The sequence below is a fragment of the Syngnathus leptorhynchus genome, chromosome 19 (assembly GCF_054491065.1).
Source record: "Syngnathus leptorhynchus isolate UIUO chromosome 19, UIUO_Slep, whole genome shotgun sequence".
Lineage (NCBI taxonomy): Eukaryota > Metazoa > Chordata > Actinopteri > Syngnathiformes > Syngnathidae > Syngnathus > Syngnathus leptorhynchus.
This window is the reverse complement of record NC_141213.1, coordinates 3,969,896-3,990,793: the sequence shown is the minus strand read 5'-3', so window position 1 is coordinate 3,990,793 and position 20,898 is coordinate 3,969,896. Positions and strand designations below refer to the sequence as shown.

General features: G+C 42.4%; 1 long non-coding RNA gene across 2 annotated transcripts in view; it reads left to right on the top strand.

Annotated features, from left to right (window-relative positions):
- LOC147041708 (uncharacterized) overlaps positions 1-20,651 on the top strand; it is a 42,025-nt gene extending 21,374 nt beyond the window's left edge. For both annotated transcript variants that reach the window (XR_015069178.1, XR_015069177.1), the window contains 2 exons: positions 17,551-17,681; positions 18,966-20,651. This is a non-coding gene — a long non-coding RNA (uncharacterized LOC147041708). The remainder of the gene's footprint in view (positions 1-17,550; positions 17,682-18,965) is intronic.
- Positions 20,652-20,898: the final 247 nt, after the last annotated feature.

Sequence of the window (20,898 nt, the reverse complement as noted above, 5' to 3'; positions counted from 1 at the left end):
GTCTCACCCTTCAGTGCGGCCAGAGCAATTTTTTTCTTTTTTCTCCAGCATTTCACCAAGTCTTCTCACTTTACTCAAAGGGGGCTAGAAATAGTGCTGATAACACAGAAACAAAAATAACTGCATATGAGAATTGGGCTGGAGGTCCGGTGCTGATGACAGAAAACCCGATACCAATTACACATTTAAGCCACAGTAGATGGGAAAATGTCTTCCATAAATCATCTCCCCAACTACAGCATGAAGCAATTGTTTGCTTCCCCAATGGCAGCTGCTGTCATTTGCAGCCAATAAAGAGTCTCTCAGCTGCGTTGGGCTGCTGGGAATGTTATTTGCTTGTATAGAGCGTCACCTAATCTCACCGCAAGTAAAGATATGACTCACACGAACGTGACACCGGTCCCGCCATTGAGCCACGAGCTGAGACCACTGTTAGCTACCGTTTATGCGCAATGTCGAGCGTTATAAATAATAGAGACCATGAGACAACAGACAGCTGTTGGTTATATATATGTATATATATATCCCAGACAGTACAAAGGCAAAAAACACCCAAATAAGTTGTGCTTAGTCCCAAAATAATAAAATACTGAAATAACAGCTCTAAGCCATAACTGTCGCAATCGAGTGAAAAAAAATGTGCATTGCAAAATATCTTGGTGTATTTCAGTTGTGTCAATATTACTCTGATTAAACAAACAGAACAACTGTTTCCCAGAAGTTGCATGAACTCGAAATATAGCAAGCATTGTGCTTCCTACGCTGTTATTAGTGGCTCTGGTTTGCAAACTGATCCCATCCCAAATACTTTTTTCCCCAACAATGACTAAAAATAATATCATTAGCGTGCTTTGTTGACACCCACATGGGCTGCCGGTCACACAGTCACGATGACACAAGAGAGGACAACAAGCCGCCTGCAGCCGACGCGCTGTTGAGACTGTTTACACAATAGTTCATCTTTGTGATGGACTGATAAGCAAGATGCCGTCCTGTCTCTGTCTCCCCTCCCCCCCATCCCAGACAAACAAGTGACAAGCATAAAACACAATAATGCGTTGTTACATCAAAATCAACCAGATCTCAGTCCGTGTGACCTCCTTAGCCTGTGTGTGCTCAATGACGAATTCACCGAGACTTATTTACCCAAAGCAGGCGGACGACAGATTACCGCGCTCTCTGAAGTTTTGAGTCAACAAGCAACGCCGGAGCGCCAGTCTATTGATTGCATCCACGGGGAGAGATAAGCTGTCTCCACTCGTGAAGTCATTTTATAGGTTACAATCACGGAGGCCGTGCGGACCGACTACAATCAACTGTTGTGTCCGTGCAAATAGGGCAGAACCCGTCTGTTGGGAACGCTTAAGTTTTCATTCGAGAATTTCTTTTCCGATCAGTCGACCTTAATCGAGCCATGAGTTTTAAATATTGGGGGGGTCTTTATATCATTTCTACAAGTCTACGTGGTCTTGCTCTATAATGGAGGAGTCAGTGGCGGGTGAAAATCCATGTATGGATTTTGGAGTCCCGTTGCCTGGGCCTCATAACCCTGTCCCCACTCCCCTTGTCTTTCCCTACCAAATCAATGCTCTGTTGGGACTTTATTGACTCAGGTAAAAAAGTAAAATAAAGGTTATGATCCAGTAGTTGATGTGTCGACACATTTGGAAAGAACCCCCGCCGTCACACAGTCTGTTAACATTATATGCCTTCGTTGAGCTTACGTGAACATACGTTTCAGCCATCTTTACGGGAGCTGAAGCGGCAGTTTTGAGCCTCAGGGGGCAAGGGGGAGGGAAGCTGGGGCGCAGACATCGATTATCAGTGGAGACACTGGTCTGGCTTATGAGACTGTGGCGCTTGTGAAGCTGGGGGCTACGCAGGGAGTCAGACCAGGGGGTTAAATGGTGACGGGGTTTGAGAAGTGGCAGTCATTGGAAGGGGGGTGGGGCTTCCTGCCCCTTTAATGATTAAAAGGAGGATGCGACACCCTCCCAGGGGTCACACTAGTCAAGAATCCACCCTTAGGTGCTTTACTGCCACTGTTCTCGTTAGAGCCTCCATTGTCACTCTCCCGATACGTTGTTAGACTCCTCCTGGTGCCGGGAAGAATGTCTTGATCACACCCGAAGAGACCAGAGTATGTCTGGACTGGATATCAAAGTGATGATGAATAAAAGCCCAGGGGAGGATACCTACTTGAAATGTGTTGTTCTTCTCAGGTCATGGAAGAAGGAGTTAGGCCTAATAGGAAGCTGATGACAGGAAGTGAGGCAGTGCTGATCGAGCCTCCCTGTGGCCCGGTTTTGGTGCCAGCCTCCCACCGACAATCAAGTGATCAATAGCGGCCCGACTGCATTTGGTACTCCGCTCGAACCCCTCACACAACTGGTGCCTCATTAAAAATACATCACATCCAAATTACATTGATTGCCTTTATATATTTTTCATTTACATGCACTCAATCTCTGGACCCGTCTCCGCTTATTCTACCAATCTTCCGTGTCATCATGAGGATTAATGGAGCAGATGTCTTTGTGTAAATCAATGCGTGACATTGCTTCAATTTTGTGTTGCTTCAGCCTTACCAATCAATGAAAGAACAATTAATCATAATCACTTATTAAATAGCTAACTGTATATCATGCATCACCAATAATTTAAATAATAAACATTTCACCTTTTGTAAGAGCCCAGAGGAAATGTTTGGAAACTGATTTTCAGATTAGATTTAATTACGCGAATGTGTTTTGGGCCAAGTAAAAAGAATTGAAATTATTATTAGCAATTTATAAAATCTGTCAACCAATCTTAAGAACAGCTTAGTCGGGGTGTTCTTGACGTTATGAACGTACAACTCAGCAGAGGGAGCCCTTGGGTGTGTGCGTGGGCGAGTGTGTTTGCGTGTGTGTGTATGTATGCATACTCATGTGGCGAAATGAAAGCTGTCCCCAGATGCTCATGAATTTAACGGAGTGGATTTGAAGTGGCTGTTTGAACACTGGAGCACATTTTTTAGTCGTGCATTCTTGTTTTTTTTTTGTATCTGTATACTTCTTTGACTAGCCCATTGTGGTTGGATGAATTTTGTGCGGAAGAACTTGAAAGCCCTGATCTCAAAGCCCATCAAATTCCTTTGGGATGAACTAGAACTGATATTTCGAGGAAGACTCTCTTTGCCCGTCATGAGTGACACACGATTCATAAAGTCACTGTGAGAGAGTTTGTCAGGAGGTGATGAGGGGAGGGGGTTTCTATGGCGACAGTAATGAGTGAATGAGGTCGAGTTCAAGGAGCTGGTGCCGCGATACGCTTTGTGCCTCTCTTTGTCCCCATAACAGTGGAAATTAAGGGATGCAGGAGCAAACGCATTGAGTACACATGAGCTAATGAGGGTCCGGTGAGGGAATGTGGGTGGGAGGAGGTGGGTGGACGTTGTGAGCAGAGCGCCTTACAGAGTTTGAGCTTACTATCATTTTTTTAATTGCTTGATAAATCAAATTGGCTTGGATGCAAATATGCAAAGTCATAGGTTTGCAGTCTAGGTTGGCTCAGGGGTAGCAGTCGAGAGTGGTTTAGATCCAATTTGGCTGGAAGGACTTTTTGTGTTATGGTGTTCCACAGGGATCAATTTTGGGTCCCCTTGCTGTTCTTGTTGTATTTGTATGGCATTTCCTTCCACTGCTACGTTTGCAGAATCTTTTTTGTTTGTTGATATCTGTGAAGCGCTTTGTTACAGCTGAAGCTCTTGTAAAATTGGCTAAATTACTATTGTATAGTCGCAATTTTATTGTTTGAATGTCTCATCAACCTTCTTTGCTACCTCCCTTCACTCCTCCTCTCTTCTCTTTGCTTTCTACGCTGACTGCCTTGACTTGATGTGACAGCGGCTCTCATTAAATACGAAACACCGGTCACATGCAAAATTGACCCTGCAAGTGTTTTGGCTCACCCCATCCTTCCCTGTGCACCGTGCATGACTCCCTGGTGAGGAGCGACCAAAGCCGCTGAGGTGTTAGGTGTAGAGAGCACTGAATTCTTTTTATTGTTTTGTCAAATAAGATTAGACACAAGTAGTTTTTTTTTTTTTTTAATCTGCAATTGAAGAGATAAAAATTGCAACTTTTGCTTCTAAGGAACAGCAATAATCTCCCCAAATTGCTTTGCCATAAAAATGTCAGGAAATTGAACATTGACATGAACCATTTTTAGTCTATATGTTAATGTTGGCACATTCACTGCCTTGTTTTAACTTTAAACTGGGTCAGTTTCAACCGCACCATATCATTAGAGTATGAAACAGACTTCTATTTTTCTAAACGACGTCGACGTAATATATGCGCATACATACTCATAATGCTTCCATGCACCAATTGGTGTATTTTATGGAGCACTGACTTTTATGAATTTTAAAGTCCAAACTAATCATTGTTTCATATGCTTTGTCTATGCGGAGACTTAATCGCTGGCATGTGCTTGCTTGCAGCTCTGTGGGCCTGCTTCGCTCTTATCTTCCAAGATTATATCTGTCAGAAAGCAGTAAATTACAGCCGTCTGTCCCTGGGCCTGTTTTTATTGTGTGTTCCACGGCACCGTACAAATCTGGGTAAAAAGGCATGTAAATATATCTCGGGACTCGCTGGTCTGTTTAGAATCTAGCTTTTGGGTCTGCGCATTGTTGTAGACGAGATTCTAAATGTCCATAATTTTACTTTATGAAAGCGGTCTTTTCAAACTGATTGGCCAGTGAGTACTCAACAAGGAGCACAGTGTGTACGTCCGTCCGTCCGTCTGTCTCTTTCACTCACCTCGGACAGAGAAGGTGCAGCTGCTGTATTATTGCATTTGGCCGTCTCGGGCAACTTCATGGGATGTTTGATTTCCACGTTCGACTTCCTCCGCGACCGGCGCTTGACTCTTGGGCCTTTGATATTTTGGCTTCCCCTACTCACTCCTCAAGGCTCAAAACAAATACACACACAAACACACACACATTCATACATATCCAAACACACAAACACAACCTTTCGTTGCCTGTGAAACTCGTAAAATTACGTTTGCTCAACCGTAAGCACGCAACTTGTTAATGAGTTTCAAAAAAAGAAGTGGCGCACAAGGACATGAGGGACATTCTCCTCTCAGCTTAGCAGTCTCACTTCAAGTCACTGATGGCTATCACGCTATCTCCACGCCATATGATGATAAAAGACGTTTCTTATGAAGTCACGACTAAAGGTCAGGGGCCAGACTGACCTTTCCGATGTATCTTTTTTGGGATGGAATGTTGTGTGTAGGAGGTACAGAATGAGAATGTTTCCATATCACAGAACAACCATCATCAATGTTTGAGTTCACCCTGAGTGCTTTGTATTTTGTGATATTTTGGGTAAATAGTGCTACCGGCCAATCGGTGGGACTAAAGAGAAGTATGCTGGGAATACAAAATAAACACTGTTGTTACCTGGAGGATCTGACACAAAAATAGAAGAATGGATATAAATAGAAACGGACATTATGAAGTTGACCAAAATTGTTGCAAATTCCTTTGTGAATTTGCACTTACCAGTCAATCAAAGAAATGAAAAATTCTTTACAAAGGTGACTGCTTGATTTGAAAGTGTTCTGGCATCAGTTTGAACGTCCGAGTTAGTAAGAAAATGGGCAGGGGAGGTCATTTTGAATCGATTTGATGTACATAACAACATCTGACACGGCTGTCGGCGGATGCCTGCTAATTACATCTTGTTGTGTCACTGGTCCTACGGAACAATCTGCCGATTGTTGTGCGAGACGTCTGGTCAGACAAGCGGCAGATAGTTTTACCCCCAATTATCTCCATTCAGTCGTTCTGCTTCTAGCTATCGGGAAGAAGGAACGGGAACGAGGATTAAAGAAATGTGCCAAAGGAAGGCAAGATTGAGAAAAGGAATGAGCCGAGCACATGCTAACAGGTTTGGCAGAGCAAAAACTATCATTTAGAGCGGAGTAAGCGATGGTGCTAATGAGCCCTGCCAACAACAACTTCGCCATGACCTCTCTTCCGTAGAAGGGGGGTGAAAGGGGCCGATTATGAATTGAGTTAATGAGTTTGGATGGGTGGGGTGGGAAGCTCAGGACGCCCGGTCCGGTTCTTTCCTTGTAAGAAACAGCCCAACATTACAAAGGTAATGATTGGTGGTTGCTTGTCAGTGTGTTCCTGTGGTGCATATCGGATATGATGGTAAATATAAAAAAGCGCTTAATCAAAAACTGCTTAATGACGTGTCAGTATGAATAGAGCTGTCACAAAGTTGAACTGTTTGTTGCTGCTTATCGGACTCCTTCCGTCCATCCAGCCAACCGTGCTGGTGCGACCGTTGAAGGCTGGAGGTCACGGTAAAATTGGCGGCTGGTGGACGGGTAAGGTCATAGTGGTGAGGCGGGGGGCGAAGTGTGTTTATGTATGAAGGCTTGGCCTACTTAGACTCATTTCAGCTCAGCCCGAGCTCCTGCGCGTCGCCCGCAGAGTTCGCCTCAACACCCCTGACTTGATCAGTCAACCATGTGACTCCAGCCTGGAGCCAACGACCGACAGACAGACAGACAGGCAGACACGGGGAGACAGAGGGAAAAGACAGACATGAACGACAACATTGCTCTCATTTTTTTATTTGATTTCCAGTCCAATAGAAGGCTCGAGATCTGTATCAAAGCGCTTCTCTGCACAATTTATCCGGCATCCTCAAAGGCTTTGCTTATTACTTCAACCCGTGGCGATGACAAAGGGTCAACAGTAATAGACAATAACACTCCTTTTTGGATCTGACCTTTTATAAAGCAGGCTCGACTTTTCCATGACAGATAATGGCAAACTGCTGATCTGCAGCTCGGTATCAAGAGAAAGTCGCTTCCCACACTGAGGCCTCTCTCTTTCCCACGGACGACTCCAAATGTTCAGACGGCTTTCAGTAATAGCCACAGCAAGTTTATCAGCCGTATTCTGCGGAAGCTCTCACAGGGCTCCTTTCATTTCTTCATTTCACTCTTCTTCGCCCCCAAATGATGTGTTGCTGCAAAATCGCTGACTCTATCATTCAGTCCCAGAAAACAAAGAGCGATAATAATAGACTTACTGTGCTTTCTATTCAGTGCAGATAGGTCTGCGTGTATCTACTTCTTTATCAAATAAATAAATAAATAAATAAATAAATAAATACATGTCAACTGTCCACTAATTACATTAATAGTAAAAAAAAAAAAGAGGTAAAGACCAAAGTAAGTAGCTTAAGTCAAATCGTGTCCAGAAATGTTGAATGGTTGCCTAATCAAAGCCAGATACTGTAAAAAGTGAACAGATTAAAAAAAGTCAACTGAAGGACTGAAATATCATGTCAGTGTGACCCCAAAGTTATTTTATCGTCACGAGATAATCGGCAAAATCGATCGGCGTGAGGAGAAAACATGTTGTCTTTCACTAATCATCGACACTTTGTACGAAACTATTGATCAGTATTGGGTTTTATCTCCGAGGGGAAAGGTCAGTTGGGGGTTTGCGATGTGTCCGAGCAAAGTTCATTGTCGAAGCTGGTCCTCAATTAAATGATCAATCAAAATGAAGTATGTTCAAATATATTTGTCAATCAAACATTTTTACTCCACATTGACAGTTCCACGCTTCCGTATATTGTATCTTTTTGTCAGATGTTTACACAGCTGCGAAGATAATGCAAAATGTATAATGTACAACATCTACGTACTGCATATCTTAAATCATTCATTATGAAAAGCTTTATGTGAGATGTTGTCAAGCAGATGTTTCTTTTCTTCTTGTTATCACAGATCTATGAGTCCGTCTGCTACTGGTTATCCAAAACAGAGGTTTAATAAGATTCCAGACACATTCCCATGCTGTAACTTACCTCGCTGTCATTTTTTATCCACAAGTGACTGAAACGAACTTTACAGCCACAGCTCTTTCACTTAATCATGTTTTATGGTTACTCCGACTCTCCTGCCGCTGAGAGGGGATGGCAGAACATGTTGACCGGGGGCCTTACACTAATAATTCGAAGCCAACCCGTTCTGTTTACCAGACGGCCACTTCCTTGCATAATGTGCAAAAGTGAGGTCAGTTGCTTTCGAAAGGACACAGTTTACCATGATTGGAAAAAAAAGTTCAATAATCACAGCATTGCTAATGGTAGTAAACCGCCGTTGGTATAATAAAATGTATTCATTATTATTATTTATTTATTCAAGTTATGAATTATAAAATAATTCCACATGGTTTTATGCCCTCTGTTTGACTGGCATGTATATATAATAAATATAAAGATGAATGTTAATGATTTAAATGAAAAATCTAGGTCAGCAAATACGCCAGAAGTCAGAATGAATTTAAAGTGGCACTTCTCACATAATGACTCTTCCGTAGATGTAATGAGTTCTGGAAGGCCTTCATGTTGTCCTGACCTGGTGGATTTACTCACCACATTTAATTACGTTTTGGGCTGTGCCCACCTCGGAATTCTGTCACTCAAAGTGGATTTGGCTCTCTGCTGTGGTTTGCTTCAATTTGTTTTTCATAAAGCTAAGTAGCAATGACAAAACCCATCTGTTTGACTTGCAGAGAGGAGCTTGAGAAAATTATAAAAAATAAATGGCATCTGCATTGTTTCGATATTAGGTCAAGTTCATTTAAATAACAATAATAATAATAAGATTTGTGTCTGTTTGAATTTTTCAAAAATATGCAAAAAAATCCCCTGATTGATTTTCAACATCCAAATACTAAAAACTATATTCATCCTATTCAAATGATATTACGTACTGCATGAAAAACCGACATCCGTGTGACCCAAATCAGAGGTGACACACTTGCCCCTAAACTACACTCAGCTCCCACAGTCAAACTGAGGAACCATTTTATGATCTGTTTATGTTGGTTAAAAAGTAGTTGCCATTTTCCAGCACTTTTTCAATTCTCCTGCTTTAACCTCTCCCATCGGACACATCAGGAAAGTCTTTATCCAGCAGCGTGGGAAAGAAAATGCTGTTGCATCAAAATGGTATACATCGGCCGTCACGTAGTTTCACAAAAACACTCCCGCTACTCCCTGCGCTGTCCTCACCCAGAGCAGCAACTTTGACACGTCATTAAAAGCAGCCGCGAAAAATGGACACCGTTTCTACATCTGAAGAAACACCTCTCGCCGTGTTTTTAGTATTTGGCTTTGAGGCTGGCCTACTACACCGAACAGAACAAGCGCTTCTTTGTTCACGCATTTCTAATGTTTCAGCACTCTTGATTCCACACTACACATATTGTTGTCTCATACATTATGCAAGTTAGGAAATACTTTCAGACCTGGGTTTGACACTTGTTATGAAGATAAAAATGAGTCCAAGGGCATGTCATGGCCAATCTGGAATGAGGGGAAGCAGCGGTGGCCACGGGTCCCGTTGCACTTGAAAACAGCGCCGTCTTTGTAATCATTTGATTCAGGTTACCTTTCATGATGTAGCTTGAGGCTGGGTACATAGGTTAAAATATATTTTTTAAAGATCCATGGTTACTTAGATATCCCAAAATCTGGAGGTTGAAGTGAGTTATTTTTAATTAAAAAAGATAACCTTCAATTTTTTTTTTTATTAGTAACCCATTGGAAATAATTGTTATTAAATTGTAAACAGTGATCGAGAATTTGGGATACAAGTTCAGACACCAATAGTTACAATTAATGTAAATGTTTTGGTTTGCCAGCCAACATTCAACTCAGCCTTGAAGTTCAAACTGTCATTATTAAGTAGCAATGTTGGGATTTTTTGGGATTGGCTTGAAAAGTAGCATTCATGCTTATAATTACGATCCGTTCTTTGCCGCTACCTGTTCCTATTCAGTTGTTGTCTTTCATGTTTTCCACTTCAATTTCCACGAACATCCTAAAATGATGAAGGAGAGCAAATTAAGCAGCCACAGTGGCAATCTGTTTCTTATTTTAAGACGTTAAAAAGATTGAAAATGAAAAAGCAAAAGAACAGAGGGAGAGAAGAGAAGAGAGTGGGCTGCTGCCTGCCGCGCCGCCATGGAGATGCTAAACATTTCCATGTGTCGCTGTGTCTTGACTAAATCCCCCACCCTGCCTTTGCTTTATTTCATTTTTCCAGGCCATCCTACTGCTTCTTCCTCCCATAATACCAGCTATAAAGAGCATGCAATTATAGTGGGATGGACTAAACTGGGTGCAGGCACTTGAGGCAGCCAACCACACTCTTCCTCCCCCAACTGGGCAGCGCCCCTGGCTCCCTTGATTGGCCACAATGGTTGCACAGATGTTCCGTCTTTAATGATTTTTGTAACCATTAAGTTAATAGTTGTTTATGGCACTGAGATGCTGGAATGTGGGGGAAGTGGAGGAAGCTGATGGATAAGAAATGCGGGTGGGGGCTTGCAAGACTGTGGGCCAACTGTGGTGGAGACTGTGGCTTAACACTGCCAGTCGGATGGAGACAGGGGCTTCACACGCCAGGCAAAGACACACTCACACACTTAAACTCAACCACATTAAAGCTTCCATATGAGTAACTCGGGTCATTATTTTTGATGATTTGCGACTTACCTGAAAATGAATTATAACTTGTTTTATTTCTTTCCTCTCCTGGACTACAGTCGAAATTAATGAAATGTTCTGTGCTGCTGTCCATGGAACATTTCTTGTTAGAATACCACAACCCGCATTAAAGTTATATAATATATGTAGGTATATGCATCATGATTACAATGACTGTCTTATAGTCGAGAGATCCTGGGTTGACTTGACTTGACTTTATTAATTCATGCTTGCAGTGGAGCCAGAAAGGCCCCATTGAAAAAAACAGCAGAACTTCACAATAAAAACAATAAAAAATTTAAATATTAAGTCTGGGTTCAGGCCTTTGGACTTTCTTTAACTCAACTTGCAACGACATGCTGTGACGTAACATTTTCAAAACATCCATCCCATAAAGGCGCAAATTATATTCTGAATCATTTTTTAGTCTTGCCCTACTTTTGCCACTACCTGTTGACACCTAATGCAACACTTCACCCACCAGTTTTAGCTCCTCAACAACTGAGTGTCCCTCCCCCATTTCTATCCACAACCCATCCGTCATCGGGAAATTAACCCCAGCTTACCTGTAATTTAAAACAGCGTCAACTTCCACCAACAGCATTTGCCATTCACAATTCACACGCACACACACGCACACACTTGTTCTCGTGTTGTTTAAAAATATGCCCTAATGCTTGGGACTGGAGTGAGGATGAAGTCATCAACACACATGCAAGAACTTGGATAGGGATGCGCATACATTCCCGCACTTGAGCCACACACACACACACGAATACACACAGGGAGTCATTCCACCGCTAACTGGCTGCTGGAGACAGCAGTGTTATGGCTTCATTCTGGGCAGAAGTACAGCTGGGAATGTGGAGCATGCATGCTTGAATACCTTGAAGAGTCGCAGAGAAATGCAGCATTGACAGGAAGGTATGGCTATGAAACAGCAAGTATGCTTGTGTGTGTGTATGGGATGGTTTGGGGTCTGAAATGGAGATATGCAATTATAGTGAGGTTACAATCTTTAATACACTGACCCGTTTCCTTCCTTTTAATAAAATTCCCAAAAAGAAAAAACATGTGTTGCTGTGTTTATTAAGCCAGAGTTGAATGTGGACTGACTCTAATGGCTATTAAGAACAGAGCGCTTCAAACGGAGGAGCAGAGAGGGAGCAGATGTTGCTGATTTCCTAACACAACAAGGAAACTGCTAATGGTATCTACTTTATTTGTTTTGGCTAATTACAAAGGTTCAGTCTCGGAAAGTCTTTTCCAGCAGTGACAATGCAGATTACGTGGCTCCCGTTATGATGTCACACCAAAGCACCACACATATACAGATGAGGTTTGCCGGTGGATTCAATAAAACCATAAATATAAATAAAATGTTTCTTGTCACAGCAGTATTGTTAAAAGCATCTGGGGACAAAAAAAAAGTGTAAACAAACTCTACCCGGAGTTTCCCATTCAACTACAGACAGAGAAGTGACCACCACATTAAAGGTGGAGTCTTATTAAATCCTTTGAAAGTCTCTTCAAGACGCACGCAGCCACAGAAGATTGACTTCTGGCTCGCATCATCATCGTCTTCGCCACAACCACTCCAGCATTTCCTAATTAAATGTCACATCCTGACCACTCATTAACAACTTCAAGAAAACTTTTAATCCAGTTTGTAGTAAAACTCACTGACATTATTATTATTATATGCTAGCATTAAGATAGGAGACTTTCCTACGGCGAAATATGAGTCCAATGAGTTCTCTTAGAATCATAAAGGTTACAAACGGGTCAGTGCATGCAGTGATGGACAGACGGTAGATGTCTTAAGGGGAAAAGGTGCGGAAGAGGAGGCAAATTGGGTGAAAATTGCAGGAGCAGGATTATGAAGCATGACTGCACAGGAGCAGGATGTGTGGGCGAGCCAAAGAGAGTTCGATATAAATATTGGCAACACCCATGATAATATGAATAAATGTTTGTTTAGTCTTGAAATTGGATTGTTGGTAACGTGAAGAAGTAGCCATCCCATCTTGAGGCCCATTCCTCGTCGCTCAGGTATCCCTCAACTAAGACTTTAATCTCAGCCAGAAATTAGAGCCCCACACAGCACTAATGGTCCATTATGCCTGACAAAAAAAAAACGGAACTACCTGCAGGGCCTCTCGGCTTTTTTCACAATCTGGTAATTCCCAAGTCCCAGGCCTTGCCCTTCCTTCAGTGTCAGAAAAAGTGAAAAGAAAATCACTCAATAATGCCCAAAGTGTAAGAGTGTTTATTTTCTTGCTACTCTAGCTCCCGTTGCTGTGTGCAATTGTGGACCAGGAATTTGCTAGAGCAAACATCATTCAAGCATTCCTTGACAACGCTGTCTTGACACCGTCTCATTTTTTGGCCAGTGTGGACAAATCATTTACATTCCCGTGCCACAGCCACTCAGACCAGATATTTTGGGAGCGTTCAGAGAAAATGATGGAGTTCAAATTCAAGCACAAGCTCTTGTGCTTTGTAACCTTCAGCCTTCCATTCTTTCTTTCATTTTCACCCTCGCTCTTTCTGTCCCTCTAAACTATAATCTTATTTTAGGCTCCAGCATCTACCTCCTACCCTTCAATCTCACACAGCCATAATTATGGCCACACCAAGATGTGGAGACTTCTAAATCATTCAGAAAGGCTTTTGGCTTCCTGACTGTTACCCCCCCCCCCTTATTCTGCTTCGTAAATAAAGCGGGACTTGTTCTGAAGGCTAAATTATAACTGTGTAGATGTGTTTCCCTTTTCCTGAGTATCCTTTTGATATTTTATCTTGCACTATTTGGAGAGGCTTTTTAAAAAGGGAAGGAATTATAAGCGGGGGCGCCTCCAGGTTGATGTATCATGCTGCAACATGAGTCGTATGAGAATTTAGTAGGCAATTTGATGAAAAGTTGAGTGTCTGAGGTGGAATGAGAATGAGAAAAATCCAAAGTTAGCATAGGTGGGTGGCTGACATGAAACAACCCCCCCCCTCCCTGTTTTCTATCTTCTGTCTATCAGTTTGTCATCTTCTGTAAATATATTCCATAGAAGTTTATTTGCCCAGAGCGATTCCCTGCAAAGGGAAGAAAAACAAAGTTCAAACGCCACTAATGCGATTATGGCGAGATCAGAGAGCCTATCTCTTCCCCCCCCACCGCTTTAAAAACATGGTCGCTTCACAATGCAACCCTGACGTACACCAGCAAAGCGTTAGACGCCGTGGTGCATGGAATCCAGACAGAGATAGTGTGTGTGCTGATTGGGTCAAAGGCAAAAAAAAAAAAAAAAAACTGTGTGTGTAATGCAAAGGACCAGTAGAATGGAGAAAAAAAAAAAAAAAAAAAAGTGCTTACAAGTTGAAGTAGCATTTGGACAGTTTAGACACATAGATACAAAGACCTCCATTGACAGTATTTCTTGTAAATTCGTTCATCAAATATCCAATGGAAATGTCGGAGAAGACGAGGCTTTATGGAGCTCTTCCGGCCGCCGGCGCACGCTTGGCTCCCGTACACCTCTGCCATTCACGAGTCAGCACATGTGTAGGGGGAGGAAAGGACCAAACAGGATGAGAGTCAAGGGAGGCTTGTTTCGAAGTCTTTTGAGTCAATTAGCGTTCATTCATGAGTCGGAAGGGAGGAACGTGCCAAGGGTTGGCAGAGGAGTGTTCAAGGCAAATTCGTAGTCTGTGTTTATGGCCTTAATTACATATATGACCTTGGGAACATAATACAGGAAGCATTGTGGAAAATATTCAAATGTAGAGCGGTTATGTCAACACAGATGTGTTTACAAATTTGGATGATTTGTGTTTTTATATTTGGTGTTCCAACTGGTATTGTAGGAACAAAGTAGCGTTCTATTTAATTATTAGCTTTGGCAACTTTAGCAACTCATCCTCCGATTCATCTGGATCTAGAAAAAGTTCAATGACTGAATTGTTGACGTACCATTTCTTGACATGCTCGCACAAACACAAGAGTTCATGAATGAACAAATAGCATGGCTATGCCTATAAATTCTTAGCAGTGCAGGTGCGCTAGGGTTAAGGTCAAATGGAGGGAGATAGGATACCTGTCTGGATCTGACCAAGGTTACAGATGATAGATGATGGTGTGTGTGCAGATACAGATAGTAACAGGCCCAGTGTGTGCAGACGTGCACCACCTGCCACATCGCATGCAGCCGTTATCTCTGATTTGGAGGACAGACGGACGAGAGGAAGCACCTGACTCACCCAGACGTCACTAACCATAAAGGTTGGGAGGGAAGGGGTGAGGTGATGCAGACAGTGAGACTGACTTCGGACACATGGAGCCAGTTTGCCTCCTTAAAAGCTAGTGTCACGTTTGCAGCTCCGCTCTACCTTGTCATTATCTGTCCCCGAATGCACTAATTTCAGCCCCCATGGCTTCATGGACCGAGTATACCTATAATGATGGCAGAAAGGAGGGACCATGTCAATGGAAAAGGCCCTTAGGCCAGCAATGATGGTGAGTCACCGTGCAAAAACGAGAGAAGAGCGTACAACCCCAGCTGGATATAAAAGTGGCATGAAATCACTCGAGTACAATTTCTGAGGAGTCTCGGCATCCGTCGTGGTCATTTGCGACTGAGCGTAGGGATGCGGTAGCGCGCAGTACTTGTGTAACTGCCGCACTAATTCAAAGCTCTTCGGGACCCGAGCGTCTTTATTGTCAGAGGGACACCAACAGAGCCGAGGGTGCCCTTTGCAATTATCAAGCATGATGGGACACTAAGAGACGAGAACATCTGGCATGAGTGGAAGTGCGGGGTGGGGAGGGGGGGAGGTGGAGCACCTCCAACCTTCCTCCCTCACTCCCGCCTTCCTCCTCTTCTTCTGCACAGGAGACGCTGCGCTTTGATCTCCAGCTGGAGCTGTCTGCTGTGCCTCTCCAGATCAATCACGCCGGCTTGAGTTCTGTTTTGCCGTCGGTGTCGTCAAAGTGTAACTCCGGTCGCTATCTTGGAATGCTTATTAAGGGTTTGACCGAAAGGTTTTCTGGGCTGGAGGGCAAACGCAACACAGCTCAGCAACAAAAAGGGCTCGATCCGAAAAGGAATGAAACAAGAACGAGAGCCTTGTTGTATTGTAGTCAGGCAATGTTGTGCGATTCTTGTTTTTCAAAGGTGCTTAAACATAATTACACACCTATGGACCAGCTTAGGGCGCGGAGGCGCCAAGCCGAGTTTCAAGTCCGTTTGTGTAATGAAGAAGAATGCACGGAATGATAAAAGTCTGCGACAGAAGAGTACAAAGAAGGAAACGTCGTCATTCTAGGCTGGAACAGGTTGAAGGTCTCATTCTCGCTAATGTGTTTTGTCCTTCGGGATCTTTTGAAGGTCATTCACAAAAACGGCATGATAAGTACAACAATGGGCAGAAAGTATGGAATGCAAACATCCAGTGAACAATAATCATTGAAAGCTAGCTTGTACAAATACTAGCTTGATACATCTGAAAAATGCTATGCTGTGTCACTTTTTTGTGTTTTGGACTGTCAATCATGAATGCTACTATCTAAACCTCGGGTTGCAAAATCTTGGTATGGTTGCTGTTCATCTTCAAGGATCAGACTGGAGGTAAAACGCCGTCCAGTTATAGTGGTGTCCGTCGGAACTCTGTAGGACCGCCCCGTACGGCCAGTATGCAAACAAAGCATTCATTGAAAGGCAACAAGTGAGGGAAGACATTTTCTCAGGAGGACGACAATGGGCGTTCTTCTCCATTTGGCTCACCCTTTCATCCTCGGACACCCACAAGGGACGCAATTGTTTGGACACAAAGCGATATGGGGCATAGCTTTAGAAGACGCATGGATTTTAATTAACTGTTGGTAATGATCTCATTATCGGGACTGAGTGGGCCCAACGTTGCGCACGGAGAGGTGAGTCTGAGGTCACCGTTCCCAAGCCCCCCCCCCCCCTCCTTTCGTGGCCTAACCGACAAAACATGGATGGATTTCTAATCGTATCATTGTTTTGTTCATTGTATGCAAGGAAGGAAGACTCTCATGTCTTAATTGTTGCACATGACCGTAAAGACAAAATATGAGTGTTGTAACGGTGAGGCTCTAAGTGGATCCATATAGGAAACAGCAGCACTAAAGTCAGAGCAAAAGAAGTGCCGGAAGGCAAACTGGGGCTTCAAAGAAAGGGTGTTTCCTGTACTTTTTAAGACTAAATACATTGAGAGCACGCAACATGCCGCGTGTGTGTGTTTAGACTACCTGAGGGCTTCAGATTGACTTTTTCAATGTGTATTTATGCGTGTGTGAGAGTCGATGAATCACTCGTTTAAAAAAAAAAAAAAAAAAAAGAGTCTGAACATCAGCACCTTTCAGATTCAAGAAGAGTTGCTTTTCATTTGAGTAAGTCAAACTTCATACAATTTTAATTCTCAATGGCGGCCGCTGACCTTCTTTCCCAGGCATGCAAGCAACAAAAGCTGCTAAAATCATAACCAGAGCACATAAAGAGAACCAACCGCGCCGTGTTGTCAAAATGCACCCCGAGGCGAAGACATGACTCGTCCAGTGTCTTTGTTCCTGTTTTTCCTCAAACGTTGGCTCCCGTTCACTCGTTCATTCGCCGCTTCCGGCTTCAGGGTGCCTTTGATGACTACGCGCCGCACATTGTTTGTCTTCTTGTACAATTGCTAGGTTGTAACACTTCAAGGTAATGACAGTTGGCTGAGAACAAGAAATCCAATGCAAGACTTGTGCTTAGGTTGGGTCCTGCCCCCCCCCCCCCACATCAGTGTTTGTACAGAAGCTACTGTCTGCTAATTGAGCACCCTCACCCTTCTCTAAACAGCCCTCACCGTTCATTAAGCACACTTCCTGGGGGAGTCAACCGGACAACAGCGGTAAATATTTGTTCCTTATCTCCTTATGTCGTCTCACAAGCTGGTCTTTCTGTAATAGGCCTCCAGCACAGACGCCCCCACCCCACCAACCAAAATGATTCCAGTCCCATCCCTCCATCTGTTTCTTCCCTTCTTCTGCAAACAAAGAATGAAATCAAGGAGGCGGCATGGACAAACAAAATGCTGGAGGTAAACATTTGAAGAGCTGCTTGTTAAGCGGACGTACATGTCACGCACGCAGATGTCCTGTCGGTGGCACAAACACACACACACACACACAGAGCATTGTCAACAGAGCAGCTGCACTATATTTGTTTATGGCATAAAACACTCTTTTTATTGTCTGACTCGGGATTTTTTGAAAGATCAAAACATCCAGACCAGGATATTTTCCCATCAAAGTAGGGAAAACAAATGTGAACACAGTTGTAAAATGAAATTGCTTAATGTTGTTTGTTTATTTGCTTCCTCTTCAAATTCACTATTTACTCTGCCTCTGATTAGTTTGAGGTTCGATACCGATACCAAAGATATTTTTGATACAATTTCCCCCCAAATCAGTGACAGATTATTTATGCAATATCACAATTCTCCTTGAAATTGCATAAAATCAAAGGCAATTTCTTATTCTTCTAATTTCTCATTTCCAATTTCTGATCGATACCTGGTATCGGTACTTTTTTTTTTCCATTTCCACAGCATGAATCGGACATCCCGATCCCCTCCCAGTGACCTTTTAATGACTTAAATATAAACATCTGCTGGTCACATGTCACCCATCAGGAAGTGTTAATGTGACTCCGTGTTTGTGTGTCAGAGCCAACATGTGCTTCAGGGGGTATAATTGATTGAAAAGATTTAATGCTTCTGCTTCACACCTCAGGGTGACATCATCCCTCTCTGCTGGAATGGAAAGAGTGACTTTCTTTATATGGGCACACGTCAGCAACATGGAGTGAGTGGAGTGAAAAACTGGCATCTCCATAGCATGTCATTCTCTGAAGTGACATTAATGCGTTATGCAGCAGAATTGTGGCTTTGGTAATCGACAAAACAGAGTTTGGTGCCTGACGGAATCAACCAGTCAACACAGCCTGTCGTCTCCATGCATTAATTTACCAGAGCCACTGACAGACAAGTATTTGGATAATTACGGTTTCTATTGTGAATTAAAAAATATATATAAATATGAACGTAAAGGAATGTAGCTAAAGTGGCATAAATCGACATTGGGATGAAGCTTGGAAAGAATGAATGTTGTTTATAGGAAAAAAGACGAGAGGGTTGCAGAGGTAGAATAAATGACAGGGTGACGTAAATGCTCCACTTGACACACTAAAAAGTCAGCAAGCAATGACAGAGGATAAATGTTAGTTTTGTTTTTTTGGACTTTTAAAGTTTGATATTTAATAATTACCTCTGCAAAGATATTATCATATAAAATAATATAAAATATTTCTATTGCTTTTGCAGGGAAATGTTTCCACTCTGAAGGTTGGTGAAAAGTGAATTGTCAGTGCCGTTGCCTCACCAGACTCATTTATGGAGAGGCACCACTTGGCTCCAGACTGATGCCACAAATTCAACTTTTAAACCATCATTAAAAGAAAAAAAAATCTCCCTTCAGCAGAGGAATGAGAGAGCTGAAAATGTCCGGATGTTTAAACTTTGCCCGTTCATCATTCTGCAGTCAGACTCACAGGTCATAAGTGGACTAACAAGCAAAACGTGTTTTGACGAGACTAGATGGAGGCTTGACGAGTTTAAAAACAATTATATATATATAGATATATAAACTAAAATATGACAGTCGTAAAATTGTTGCAGCTAAGAATAGAACAAGTAAAAAAAAACATTAGTTTGTGCATTTAAGTCTTGTATGCACAGAACGACACAACTGTAACTTTAAGATTTTCTTTACGCTTGAGTTTTCTTTTCACTGCAAGAACTTTTCCATCAAGTACCATTTAAGGAACTGGCTTCAGAGAAAGCGAGCCTGATGATCTAGTGTAGATGTTCAGACGGAAAGCAAACATGCTTTGCAATATTTCTGATTTGTTATACAAGTTCTATTAAATTATGTTGAATTTTATTTGCACTTAAGGGCTGTTCATAAAACACAATTGATATGCCTGAAAACATTAGCATCAAAGTAAAAAAAAAATATACCTTCCTGAAAAAAATAAGATTTAAATCCAAAGTAGCATGTTATACATTCCATTTAAATTTCTGTGCTTTACGTGAAGCGTGCTGAACACTTTTACTGACTTAAATCATGGCTTGCGTCATCTTCAACTATTACATAGAATTTGTGTATGTTTTTGTTAGCGTCTCTTTTAAAATGAAAAAAGATGACATCTGCTGCTTTAAAAAAACTAAACAAAAAAGCCGCATCTGGTTTAGCTCTTTTACTGCATTTTTTGACCAGCCATTTTGCATGTCATGTCTGGAAAACACTGCCTTTTATCATTTGGTCAGAAAAAAAAAAACAACAACTCAGCTTTCCTGTGGCTCACTTCCTCTGCAGCAGGAAGTTGAGCAAACTGTAACCAAAGCGATGCATCTGTCCCCAAGTCCGCCCTTCCTCCCGTGCTCATCTCCGATGCGTTGCACGGAAATGAACAGGTCGAGCTCCGACTGTGATGTCGAGTTATCATGTGGAGCAAAAAAAAAAAAAAACCCCAAAGAAAAGCATCGCCTTTAAAACCTCCAATCTGTTTCCCATCATATTTTTCTTTGAATGTTCGCAGGCCTGCTTGTAGAAGGAAGCGTAAAGAAGAGAGATTGTGATGTTAACTAAACTGTAAGTGGTAGGCCGCTTCAGGCGGTAACAGGATATCATAATGAGTGAGCCCTCCCACTGGGCAGCTCTTCCTGTCTCTGCTCTGCCTCGGCGAGGCCACCACAAGCGCTTTGTTTGCCTTCCTCTTATATTATTTCAACATTTTCTTTGTTATGTCATTCATTTGTGATATTTCATTTCAGTAGAAGCAAAAGGTCACATGAGTCAGAGATGTCACAGTACAGTAAAGATCACTTTCTGTCCCTTAGGTGTCATCTACTTTAAAATACTCCCATTGGAATGAAAATCAAAATGTTCCAAAATTGTACATAAAATTTTTCAAAAAATAAGACATGTTGGAAGGCATATCATAAATAAAAGCTATACATTTAAATCCCTCTATAGGTCTCGTTCAAAGTTGATGAAAAAGTCTCACACTCTGTTTTTTTTTTTTTTTTTTTACTGTAGTCTCTGCATTTAAAACAGACTATATATGAGAAGCCAGTCGAATCTGATTGGATCTGTTTGGCAGTCAACCCGGGGACCTTTGGTCTGGGGAAGTAGCTGGCGGTTGGGTGGGGGTAATGCTACCGTGGAGACAGACATGCAGGGAATGAGTTTCAT